Raw genomic sequence first — 12,984 nt, forward strand, 5'->3', positions numbered from 1 at the left:
AAAAGGAAGCCCTAGATATTTGACCCTGACCTTAGTTGCTGCAGACACCACCCCGCAGACCAGATTACGCACCCAGAACACTTTGGTTTTCAGGCCCTCAGTGTCTGGACACAAAGCTGACACTGGGAATAAGCAGAACCTTTTTTGGGAAAATTTCATTTGAAAAGTGGGTTGAAAAATGGGAAACTGTTGTGTGGCCCTAGCTGTATTTCTACCTTTCCCCTCGCCCGCATGGTCCCAGCCGTGCCAGGGAGTGCCGCCGCAAAGGGGAAATACTCAAATTGTCTTCAACAATCAGAGCTGTGATCACTAAGCCAAAAATGCTTCCAGGTCCCCTGGGTGGCTGGGCTGGGGTCTCATGCAGGAGCTGTGCCCAGTGCTGGGCTGGGGGTTAACGTGCAGGTTCTATACAGTGCTGCATTGTGGAGGATGAAGTGGCACAGGCTGGGCTGGTGGTGGAAGCCCTGCCTCTCCTGCAGCCTCTGCATGGGGTAGTTGTCCGCAGCCACGTGGTCATAGCTGGGAGAACCTAGTGCGTGCGACCACTTGGCAATCAAATTGTTCAGCACCCCATTGTAACTGCATCCCCGGGGCTNAGGCAAGGGGGCTGCCTGAAGCCCATAGCGCTCGGGCAGCTCGGCTCTTAAACAGAGCTGAAGAGTCAGGGGAGGAGCAGAGCAACCGCGGGAGGGGAAGTGCCTGGCCGGCATTTTCCCGGACATGTTTGGCTTTTTAGCAATTCCTCCCGGACGGGGGTTTGAGTGCCGAAAAGCCGGACATGTCCGGGAAAAAGAGGACATATGGTAACCCTACCCAGTAGGTGCCCAGGTCGCGGCAGTACGGTGCGTACGTGTTGGTGTAGAAATCAGAGACATCCAATGCCACCTGCCAGGGGAGACATGTAGCCGAGAAGTGGGAACTCCCAATGGAATCACTGATCTGCCTGCTCCCCCCACCCACCAGCCAGCCTGGCCCCTGCTCGGGGGCCCCCTAGAAGGGAAAGGCCCCAAATCCCAATTCCATCCCCCCCGAGCCAGCTTGGCCTCCAACCTGGGGTTCCCCAGTGCAGGGTTTCTCAACCTGTGGGTCAGGACCCAAAAATATGTTGCCAGAATATTTGAAAGGGTCGCATGGCAGCTCCTTTGGCTACTGTCCCATGGCACTGGCTGGACTCGCCTCCCTGCTCCAGGCACTGCAACCTCTGAGGTCCCGATGGCATTTAGGTTTGGCCCAACCGGCATGATGAGGGGAGGCCATATTTGAGTGAGTGGCACTGCATCCCCATGAGCCAGGGCACAACTCCAATCTCACAAACTTGGTCCAGACTGGGGGGTGGGACCAAACCTGAGCGGCGCTGAAACCCCGGAGGTTGCAATGGCCAGAGCAAAGAGCCAACCCCAGCCAGCCCCACACCACAGGACATTTTGAGGTGAGTGCTGGGCAGGACCCAACCCCCCACACGACACAGAATCCAACAGAAACTACCCCAGGACCTCCACCCCCAGACTATTTACTGGGTCACAACAGTTCCAAATGGGTTCTAAGTCCAAAAAGGTTGAGAACTACTGCTGTTGAGTGCAAAGGTCCCTAATCCCAATCCCTGCCCCTCTGAACCAGTTTGGTCCCTGTCCTGGGGCCACCTAGAGGGGAAAGGACCTGAATCCCAATCCCTGCCCCCTGAGCTAGCCTGGCCCTCACACCATGGCCCACCCAGAAGGAAAGGCCCCAGGTCCCAATCCCCAGCACCCGAGAGAGCCAGGCCACCCAGGTGCAGCATGGTGGCTGAGGGCGGCACCTCTTTGTGTGGCCATGTGAGGACGGCTTTGAACTCAGGCTACGAATCCACCAGCACCTCCTGCACTGCCGGGTTCCCACAATTTTATGGTCATTACAGCGCCATGGACCTGCCAGCGCCATGGATGTGGTGGAGGTTAGAGCTGGGGGTGGGGCAGCAATTCCTGCTCTCATGACTCTGTCAGGAGCCTCCCAATGTTTACCGGGGGGTTTCAGTGTCTCGTGATCTTCTGCACCTTGGCAGTTTTTTGCCCTTCTTCAAAATAGCCACCCTCTCCCATCCCTGCCAATGGGGCTGACACCACAGGCTGCCCTTAGTCAAGATGGCTACCACCTCACAATGATTTCAGTGGGCCGAGGCCAGGGAGAGGGTGGTCTCATGCCCCTTCTCCCAACCCCGGGGTTACTCTCCTGATTTTTGGTGGCTGACCTCTGATTTGTGGCCCCTGGGCTGGTATGATAGGGGAGATCCTGACCGTGGCTTGGTTAGGGTTGCCAGGCATCCGGTTTTCACGGACCCTGATGGCTCCGGTCAGCACTGCTGTCAGGTCACTAAAAGTCCAGTTGGTGGCACAGTCGGGCTAAGGCAGGTTCCCTGCCTCCTCTGGCAATCTGTGGCTCCCGGAAGCGGTGGCGTGTCCCTCCTGTAGCTCCTAGGCTCAGGGTGAGCCAGGGAGCTGGGCACACTACCTCTACCCCGAGTGCCGGCTCTGCAGCTCCCATTGGTTGGGAATTGGTTGGGAATTGCAGGCAATGTGCAGAGCCCCCTGGCTCCTCTGCCTAGGAGCTGGACATGCCAACCATTTCTGGGAGCCACCTGAGGTAAGCGTCAACCGGAGCCCACACCCCGAACTCCCTCCTGTTCAATATCTTCATTAATGGTCTGGAGGATGGTGTGGATGGCACCCTCAGCAAGTTTGCAGATGACACTAAACTGGGAGGAGTGGTAGATACATTGGTGGGTAGGGATAGGATACAGAGGGACCTAGGCCTGGTCTACACTACGAGTTTAGGTCGACTTTAGCAGCGTTAAATCGAATTAAGCCTGGACACGTTCACACAACGAAGCCCTTTCTTTCGACTTAAAGGGCCCTTTAAACTGGTTTCTTTACACCACCTTCGACGAGGGGATTAGCAATAAAATCGGCCTTTGCGGGTCGGAATTGGGGTAGTGTGGACGGAATTCGAAATTATTGGCCTCCGGGAGCTATCCCACAGTGCTTCATTGTGACTGCTCTGGACAGCACTCTCAACTCAGATGCACTGACCAGGTAGACAGGAAAAGACCCGCGAATGTTTGAATTTCATTTCCTGTTTGCCCAGTGTGGAGAGCACAGGTGACCACGCAGAGCTCATCAGCACAGATAACCGTGATGGAGTCCCAGGATCGCAAAAGAGCTCCAGCATGGACCGAAAGGGCGGTACGGGATCTGCTCGCCATATGGGGAGATGAATCAGTGCTAGCTGAACTCCATAGCAGTAAAAGAAATGGCAAAGTATTAGAAAAGGTCTCCAAGGCCATGAAGGACAGAGGCCATAACAGGGACACACAGCAGTGCCGCGTGAAAATTAAGGAGCTACAGCAAGCCTACCACAAAGCCAGAGAAGCAAACGGAAGGTCCGGGGCAGAGCCGCAAACTTGCCACTTTTACGTGGAGCTGCATGCCATTCTAGGGGGTGCAGCCACCACTACCCCAACCGTGTGCAATGACTCCCTCACTGGAGAAACACACAGGGAAGAGGGTTCGGGGAATGAGGAAGATGAGGATGGAGGTAATGTAGGTAGCTCACAGCAGCAAGGAAGTGGAGAAACCGGTTTCCCCAACAGCCAGGATATGTTTGTCACCCTGGACCTGGAACCAGTAACCCCCGAACTCACCCAAGACCCTGAGGGCACACAGGGGACCTCTGGTGAGTGTACCTTTGTAAATATTACACATGGTTTAAAAGCAAGCGTGTTTAATGATTAATGATTAATTTACCCTGGCAATCGCGGCCAGTACAGCTACTGGAAAAATCTGTTAACATGTATGGGGATGGAGCGGAAATCCTCCAGGGACATCTCCGGAAAGCTCTCCTTCATGTACTCCCAAAGCCTTTGCAAAAGGTTTCTGGGGAGGGCTGCCTTATCCCGTCTGCCATGGTAGGACACTTTACCACGCCAGGCCAGTAGCACGTAGTCTGGAATCATTGCATAACAAAGCATTGTAGCGTATGGTCCCGGTGTTTGCTGGCATACAGACAACATCCATTCCTTATCTCTCTTTGTTATCCTCAGGAGAGTGATATCATTCACGGTCACCTGGTTGAAATGGGGTGATTTTATTAAGGGGACATTCAGAGGTGCCCGTTCCTGCTCTTCTGAACAGAAATGTTCCCCGCTGTTAGCCACGCGGTGGGGGGAGGGGTGAAGTGATCATCCCAGAGAATTGGGTGTGTGTGTGGGGGGGGGGGGCTTAGTTGGGTTTGTGCTGCATGTTAACCCGGAAACCGCAGCCCCTCCTTTTACATTGAAAACCCATTTTAAATGGCCAACCCAATTCATCCTTGATATGGGAAATGAGGGCGCTGCTGTTTGAAACCATTCCCACATGTTAAGAAGGTTAAAAAAGCCAAAAGACTGTGGCTTACCATGGCTGCCTGCAAGCCGAAATCTGTTGCCTGGCACAGCTTGAGGTATCTCTCATACCAAACTGGCAGGCCCTCACTATAAGAGGAAAAATGCAACCTTGTAACGAAAGAGTGTACCCATTGTTCTCTAAAATGTGTCTTTTTTAACCACCTCTCCCTTCTCCTCCACCAGCTGCAAATGTTTCTCCTTCACAGTGGCTAGTGAACATTAGAAAGAGAAAACGGAGGACGCGGGACGATATGTTCATGGAGCTCCAGATGTCCTCCCACGCTGATAGAGCACAGAAGAATGCGTGGAGAAAATGTCAATGTCAGACATGAGAAAAGCACAATATGAACGAGAGGAGAGGTGGCGGGCTGAATCATGGGATGAACAGAGCAAGTTGCGGGCTGAAGATGATAGGTGGTGTCAGCTTGCAGACAGAAGGCAAGAGTCGATGCTCCGGCTGCTGGAGCATCAAACTGATATGCTCCAGCGTATGGCTGAGCTGCAGGAAAGGCAGCATGAGCAGAGTCCGCCGCTACAGCCCCTGTGTAACCAACAGCCCTCCTCCTCAAGTTCCATAGCCTCCTCACCCAGATGCCCAAGAACACGGTGTGGGAGCCTCCGGCCACCCAGTCACTCCACCCCAGATGATTGCCCAAGCATCAGAAGGCTGGCCTTCAATAAGAGTTAAAGTTTTAAAATGCAGTGTGTCCTTTTCCTTCGCTCCTCCCCCACCCATCCCAGGCTACCTTGGCAATTATCCCCCTAGTTGTGTGAGGAATTAATAAAGAATGCATGAATGTGAAATAACAATGACTTTATTGCCTCTGCAAGTGGTGCTCGAAGTGGGGAGGGGAGGGTGGGGTGGTTGGTTTACAGGGAAGTAGAGTGAACCTGTAGGGTGGGGGGAGGGGGCGGAGCATTCATCAAGGAGAAACAAACAGAAGTTTCACACCGTAGCCTGGCCAGTCACAAAACTCGTTTTCAAAGCTTCTCTGATGCGCACCGCGCCCTGCTGTGCTCCTCTAACCGCCCTGGTGTCTGGCTGCGCGTAATCAGCGGCCAGGCGAGTTGCCTCAACCTCCCACCCCGCCATAAAGGTCTCCCCCTTACTCTCACAGATATTGTGGAGCGCACAGCAAGCAGCAATAACAATGGGGATATTCTTTTCGCTGAGGTCCGAGCGAGTCAGTAAGCTGCGCCAGCGCGCTTTTAAACGTCCAAATGCACATTCCACCACCATTCGGCACTTGCTCAGCCTGTAGTTGAACAGGTCCTGACTCCTGTCCAGGCTGCCTGTGTACGGCTTCATGAGCCATGGCATTAAGGGGTAGGCTGGGTCCCCAAGGATCACGATAGGCATTTCAACATCCCCAACGGTTACTTTCTGGTCCGGAAAGAAAGTCCCTTCCTCCAGCTTTCGAAACAGAGCAGAGTGCCTGAAGACGCGAGCATCATGTACCTTTCCTGGCCATCCCACGTTGATGTTGGTGAAACGTCCCTTGTGATCCACCAGGGCTTGCAGCAGCATTGAAAAGTACCCCTTGCGGTTTATGTACTCGGTGGCTTGGTGCTCTGGTGCCAAGATAGGGATATGGGTTCCGTCTATGGCCCCACCACAGTTTGGGAATCCCATTTCAGCAAAACCATTCACTATTGCCTGCACGTTGCCCAGAGTCACTACCCTTGATATCACCAGGTCTTTCATTGCCCTGGCAACTTGGATCACAGCAGCCCCCACAGTAGATTTGCCCACTCCAAATTGATTCCCGAATGACCGGTAGCTGTCTGGCGTTGCAAGCTTCCACAGGGCTATCACCACTCACTTTTCAACTGTGAGGGCTGCTCTCATCCTGGTATTCTGGCACTTCAGGGCAGGGGAAAGCAAGTCACAAAGTTCCATGAAAGTGCCCTTATGCATGCGAAAGTTTCGCAGCCACTGGGAATCGTCCCACACCTGCAGCACGATGCGGTCCCACCAGTCTGTGCTTGTTTCCTGTGCCCAGAATCAGCGTTCCACGGCATGAACCTGCCCCAGTAACACCATGATTTCCACATTGCTGGAGCCTGTGCCTTGTGAGAGGTCTATGTCCATGTCAATTTCCTCATCACTCTCTTCGCCGCGCTGCAATCGCCTCCTCGGCTGGTCCGGGTTTCGCCTTGGCATGTTCTGGCTCTGCATATACTCCAGGACAATGCGCGTGGTGTTCATCGTGCTCATAATTGCCGCGGTGATCTGAGCTGGCTCCATGATCCCAGTGCTAGCTATGGCGCCTGGTCTGAAAAAAGGCGCGAAACTAGTATCTGACGGACCAGGGTAAGGAGGGAGGGCCGAGTGACGACATGGCGTACAGGTACAGGGAATTAAAATCAAGAAAGGTGGCTGTGCATCAGGGAGAAACACAAACAACTGTCACACAGAATGGTCCCCGCAAAGATTAAACTGAAAACCCTGGGTTTAGCAGGCTGTTGATTTCACGGAGGAAGGGGAAGCAAATGAATACAGAACAAATCAATTTTTTACATCTTAAGCTGGCAGCTGATCATAGAATCATAGAATCATAGAATATCAGAGTTGGAAGGGACCTCAAGAGGTCATCTAGTCCAACCCCCTGCTCAAAGCAGGACCAATTCCCAGCTAAATCATCCCAGCCAGGGCTTTGTCAAGCCGGGCCTTAAAAACCTCCAAGGAAGGAGACTCTACCACCTCCCTAGGTAACGCATTCCAGTGTTTCACCACCCTCCTAGTGAAATAGTTTTTCCTGATATCCAACCTGGACCTCCCCCACTGCAACTTGAGACCATTGCTCCTTGTTCTGTCATCTGCCACCACTGAGAACAGCCGAGCTCCATCCTCTTTGGAACCCCCCTTCAGGTAGTTGAAGGCTGCTATCAAATCCCCCCTCATTCTTCTCTTCTGGAGACTAAACAATCCCAGTTCTCTCAGCCTCTCCTCATAAGTCATGTGCTCCAGACCCCTAATCATTTTTGTTGCCCTCCGCTGGACTCTTTCCAATTTTTCCACATCCTTCTTGTAGTGTGGGGACCAAAACTGGACACAGTATTCCAGATGAGGCCTCACCAATGTCGAATAAAGGGGAACGATCACGTTCCTCGATGATGGTGCAGCATGACTGATAACCACTGCAGTACGATGATGATGGATACCAGTTGTAATATACCATCTTCTACCAAAAGGCAAGGGGCTGCTGCTGTGTAGCAATGCAGCCCCACGTCTGCCAGCCCCACGTCTGCCAGCACCCAGATTGCCCTCAGCCTCTTTTGGGTGCTTAGCAGACAATACTGGGTGATTGGCAGAAAATAGCATACTACAACTGATAGCCATCATCATTGAGACAGTAGCATGTCTACCCAGGTGCCCATGATTGACAGCCACTGCAGTACAACAATGACGGTTACCAGTTGTAATATACCATCTTCTACCAAAAGGCAAGGGACTGGTGCAATGCAGCCCTACAGCTGCCAGCCCCATGGCTACAAGTCATGCTACACCATCTACCACCCAAAGGCAGTTAACTGCTGCTGTGTAGCAATGCAGTACCATGTCTGCCGGCACCCAGATGACATATGGTGACGGTGAGCTGATCTGAGCAGGCTCCATGCTTGCCGTGGTACGTTGTCTGCACAGGTAACCCAGGTAAAAAGGCGCGAATCTATTGTCTGCCGGTGCTCTGACGGAGGGGGAGGGGCCTGACGACATGTACCCAGAACCCCCCGCAACACTGTTTTGCATCATTCAGGCACTGGGATTTCAACCCAGAATTCAAATGGGCAGTGGAGACTGCGGGAACTGTGGGATAGCTACCCATAGTGCAATGCTCCGGAAGTCGACGCTAGCCTCGGTACTGTGGACGCGGTCCGCCGACTAGAGCACTTAGAGCATTTTATGTGGGGACACACACAATCGGCTGTATACAACCGATTTCTATAAAACTGGCTTCTATAAATTCGACCTAATTTCGTAGTGTAGACATACCCCTAGACAAATTAGAGGATTGGGCCAAAAGAAATCTGATGAGGTTCAACAAGGACAAGGGCCGAGTCCTGCTCTTAGGACGGAAGAATCCCATGTACTGCTACAGACTAAGGACCGAATGGCTAGGCAGCAGTTCTGCAGAAAAGCTGGATATGAGTCGACAGCGTGCCCTTGTTGCCAAGAAGGCTAATGGCATTTTGGGCTGTATAAGTAGGGGCATTGCCAGCAGATCGAGGGATGTGATCATTCCCCTCTATTCGACATTCGTGAGGCCTCATCTGGAGTACTACATCCAGTTTTGGGTCCCACACTACAGGAAGGATGTGGAGAAATTGGAAAGAGTCCAGCAGAGGGCATCAAAAATGATTGGGACCACATGACTTATGAGGAGAGGCTGAGGGAACTGGGATTATTTAGTCTGCAGAAGAGAAGAATGAGGGGGGATTTGATAGCTACTTTCAACTACCTGAAAGGGAGTTCCAAAGAGGATGGATCTAGACTGTTCTCAGTGGTGGCAGAAGACAGAACAAGGAGTAATGATCTCAAGTTGCAGTGGGGGAGGTTTAGGTTGGGTATTAGAAAAAACATTTTCACTAGGAGGGTGGTGAAGCACTGGAATGCGTTACCTAGGGAGGTGGTGGAATCTCCTTCCTTAGAGGTTTTTAAGGTCAGGCTTGATAAAGCCCTGGCTGGGATGATTGGTCCTGCTTTGATCAGGAGGTTGGACTAGATGACCTCCTGAGGTCCCTTCCAACCCTGATATTCTATGATTCTATGAACCCTCTGCCCAAGTTCGAATCCTCTCCCTCACCCAAACTCCCTCCCGGAAACTGTACTCTGCACCCTGTCCAGCTCGCCAACCCTCTTGGCCCAGCTCTGGGTCCTCTCCTGCACCCCAAACCCTTCATCATCAGCCCCACTCCAGAGCCTGCACCCCCAGCCAGAGCCCTCACCCTGTTCTGCATCCCAACCCCCTGCCCCAGTCTGGAGCCCAAGCCGAGCTCCTCACTTCTGGCCCCACCCCAGAACCCACAACCCCAGCCAGAGCCCTCACCCCCTCCCACACCCTAACCCCCATCCCAGAGCTCCCTCCCTCACACTGAGCTCCTTGGCCCCAGCCTGTAGCTCCCTACTGCACCCCAAATCTCTCATCCTCAGCCCTCACCCCCAGCCAGAGCTGTCACCCCCTCCCAAACCCCAACCCCATGTCCCAGCCCAGTGAAAATAAGTAAATGAGCGAAAGTGGGGGAGAGTGAGTGATGGAGGGAAGGGGGATGGAGTGAGAGGGGACGGTGCTTCACGGAAAGGGTGGGGCCTCAGGGCAGCGGTGGGGCAAGGGTGTTCGGTTTTCTGCAATCAGAAAGTTGGCAATCCTAGGGCAGGTGTGGGGGGAGAGGGGGTTTGAAGGGGTTGGTGACCCCCCACAGACACTAGAGCCATGTGATGGGCATGCAGCCATGGAGGGAGCCACAGCTACCCAACTCTCTGATTGGCTGGCACGGCACGTGCCCATGCAGTGACCAGCTGGCACAGAGCCCGTCTGTGATGTAATTGGCTGATATGGAGCCAACCTGCCCTGTGATTGGCTGGGGAAGTCCCGCCAGCTACGCTGGATGAGCAGCAGGAATTGGTGCTGGGTTTGGACTTTGGGAGACACAAGGGGTGAGGTAGAAGTGGGTGGCCAGGAGATCAGTCAGTACCTTGGGGGAATCCTGCCCCCCCATGACACCTCCTACCCTGTGGGGCAGAGGAGCCTGCCCCTCCAGCCTGATCTCTAACCCATCTCCCAGGAGAGTCAGAGGGACCTTCACCTGCTCTCTGCCCGATGGATGGGGGTGGGGAGGGTTGAGTCCCGTCCCTGGGGTGCGGGCAGTGGGACTAGGCACAGCCATGTCACCTGAAATGTCTCAGGCAAGTGCCTCCGTAGTGTCGCCTCCACTGCTCCCCTTGGAAGGCTGTTCCAGAACTTCACTCCTCTGATGGTTAGAAACCATCATCTAATTTCACATCTAAACTTCCTGAAAGCCAGTCTATATCCATTTGTTCTTGTGTCCACATTGGTACTGAGCTTAAACAATTTGTCTCCCTCCCTGGTATTTATCCCTCTGATATATTTATAGAGAGCAATCATATCTCCCCTCAGCCTTCTTTTGGTTAGGCTAAACAAGCCAAGCTCTTTGAGTCTCCTTTCATAAGACAGGTTTTCCATTCCTCGGATCATCCTAGTAGTCCTTCTCTGTACCTGTTCCAGTTTGAATTCATCCTTCTTAAACATGGGAGACCAGAACTTCACACAGTATTCCAGATGAGGTCTCACCAGCGCCCTGTATAACAGTACTAACACCTTCTTATCTCTACTGGAAATACCTCACCTGATGCATCCCAAGACCTACCTTACCTGGGCAGTCTCTGTGCTAGGGTAAGGAGCAGTCCTGGAGAAGACAGTGCGGTCCCTGCCTGGCAGCACCTGGTCCCGTTTACACTGGATCTCCCCCTTGAGTACTGCTTCAGCCTCTTAACCCTGAGCGAATGAACCATTAGCAGAGTCTGTGTCTGTCCCTGAGCACCTCCCTGAAGTCACAAGGCACGATCTGGCTCCTTCCATGGGCAGTGAGGGGTGAAACGATTTCCTGGGGCCAGTGGAGTAGAATTCGGAGGAAACAGGAGCACAGCAGGAGGGGGGCATGGGCAAACCAACTCTGCTGGCACCCCTCTATCCTGATCCAAAGTCCCTGCTGTCCCAGCCCTGGGCACCTGCATAGCAGCTCTGCTAACGCTGTTTCTGTGTTTTGCTTTGATAGAGGGTTCTGCTGGAATGGGAGCCTCCAGTCTGGGCCCCTCTCGTTGGCTGCATCCTTCCCTCTGGCCTGTGTCTCTCCCAGCCCTGTCCCCCGAGGTGTGTGTGCCCTACACTCGGTGCTTGTTTTGCTCATGCAGAGGCTTGGATTTCACATGGGTCACTATCAGCACTGGGGAGGGGCCATGGGATACAGTCTGGGAAGGTTTCACCTACAACAAGATGGAAGCCCTCTGGGATGTGGCTGTCATGGTTCATTACCCGCCGGGAGCAATGCAATCAGTATCTGCCACGACCTAGCATCATATTTATTATTTAGCTGGAATCCAGCATCAGAGAACACAAACTGAAGGCAGAGGCCATATTGGCCACAGCAATTCTGTGTGATCGATCTTGATTTGCCCTCCTTTTGTCTCTGCATCCCCGTGTGAGTTCCTGGGATGCTGAGTCTCTGGGGTTCTCGCAAACACAGTCGCCTCCCTCACACCCCGTATCTTTGTTCCAAGCTGCAGCAGAGCTGTGTCCATGTCTCCTGCTCCCTTACGTGCTAAGTCACTGGCAAACCATGGAGTTAATGTTGCCCAGAGGTTCCACGCACCCTTCCAGAATGTCAAGCCCAGCAAAACGTTCACATCTGAAAACCAAGTAATGAGGAGTTAAGGTGCCTGCCCATGGTCCTTAACTCTGCCTCTGGAGCTGCCAAGAGCCTCTGGGCTCCAGCTGACCTCAGCGCGTTATGTGTCGCTGTACTGAATGGGGGAAGGGTTAGCTAGAGCAGCTGCTTTGCTATCAGCTGTGACTGAGACTAGGTGGTTTGGGGGGGCTGTTCCCTTCAACAGTGGCGAGCCCCTCTTCCTACTCCCCCCCCCGCAATGTGTGATCAGAGGAAAGATTCACGGGTACCCTGAGAGATGTATTTTGCCTCATTCCAGTGCTGACTTGTGCACGTTATGTCACTAATGGGGCACAGGATCTTCCTGCCTGGGGGACTGTCATCAGGGAGGTGGCTATGCATGAAAGGTAAATGACAGTGTAGTGTTAGATGGCCTCATGTACCTGAAGAGGATGAAGTTGAAGGGGTTGTAAAATTGAACATATATGATGTGGAGCAGGATCAAGCTGTGTCTACACTGAAAACACTGCAGTGACAGTTCTTCCACCTGTAGCCCTGTCTGCACGGGGACTTAGGTCAGTGTAACTACATCATTCCAGCGCTTACCTCAATGGAATGGGGATTATTCCTGAGTTGATCTAACTTTGTTGTGTAGACCAGTCCTTAGTGTTTGTGCTGGGCAAGGGTAGGGAGCCCCTGTTCAGTACAATGCAATGATGGAGTGTGAGTAGGTGTGTTATGGGTGTATTGAGGCACTGCTTCCCCCCATCCCCCTTCACCTCGCACACTTGGTAAAAGTGGAATGGAGATAACGGTCATGCTTTGTAATGTTTGCAGTGTGTAGTTGGTCTATTACCCAAAAACTTGGTGGTTATTTTATTACATGTGTAAAAAGTCTGGTGTCTCTCTCCTCCCCAACCTCTACCACCCCCTACTACATATAGCCTTCCCCTGGTACCTTGCCAGCATTTCCAGCTCACCATCTCTTACCTATCCCACTAAGCCATCAGCAATTTCGAAGGCAGGGGTGCACAAAAACCGTTGGTAGAAGCTGTGAGCTTGAAGAAAAGCTATTTTTGGGTGGCTGGCTGTATTTCAGGAACCTCTTATTCAAATGACTTCAAATATGGGTCACTCAGTAGGGTGGACATATTTTCCAAAGGAAA

The 12,984-nt window shown here is 52.8% G+C and overlaps 1 pseudogene; it reads right to left on the bottom strand.

Annotated features, from left to right (window-relative positions):
- Window positions 1-356: 356 nt before the first annotated feature.
- Window positions 357-12,984, bottom strand: part of LOC117876567 — a 28,365-nt pseudogene continuing 15,737 nt past the window's right edge.

Source organism: Trachemys scripta, chromosome 4 (assembly GCF_013100865.1).
Source record: "Trachemys scripta elegans isolate TJP31775 chromosome 4, CAS_Tse_1.0, whole genome shotgun sequence".
NCBI lineage: Eukaryota > Metazoa > Chordata > Testudines > Emydidae > Trachemys > Trachemys scripta.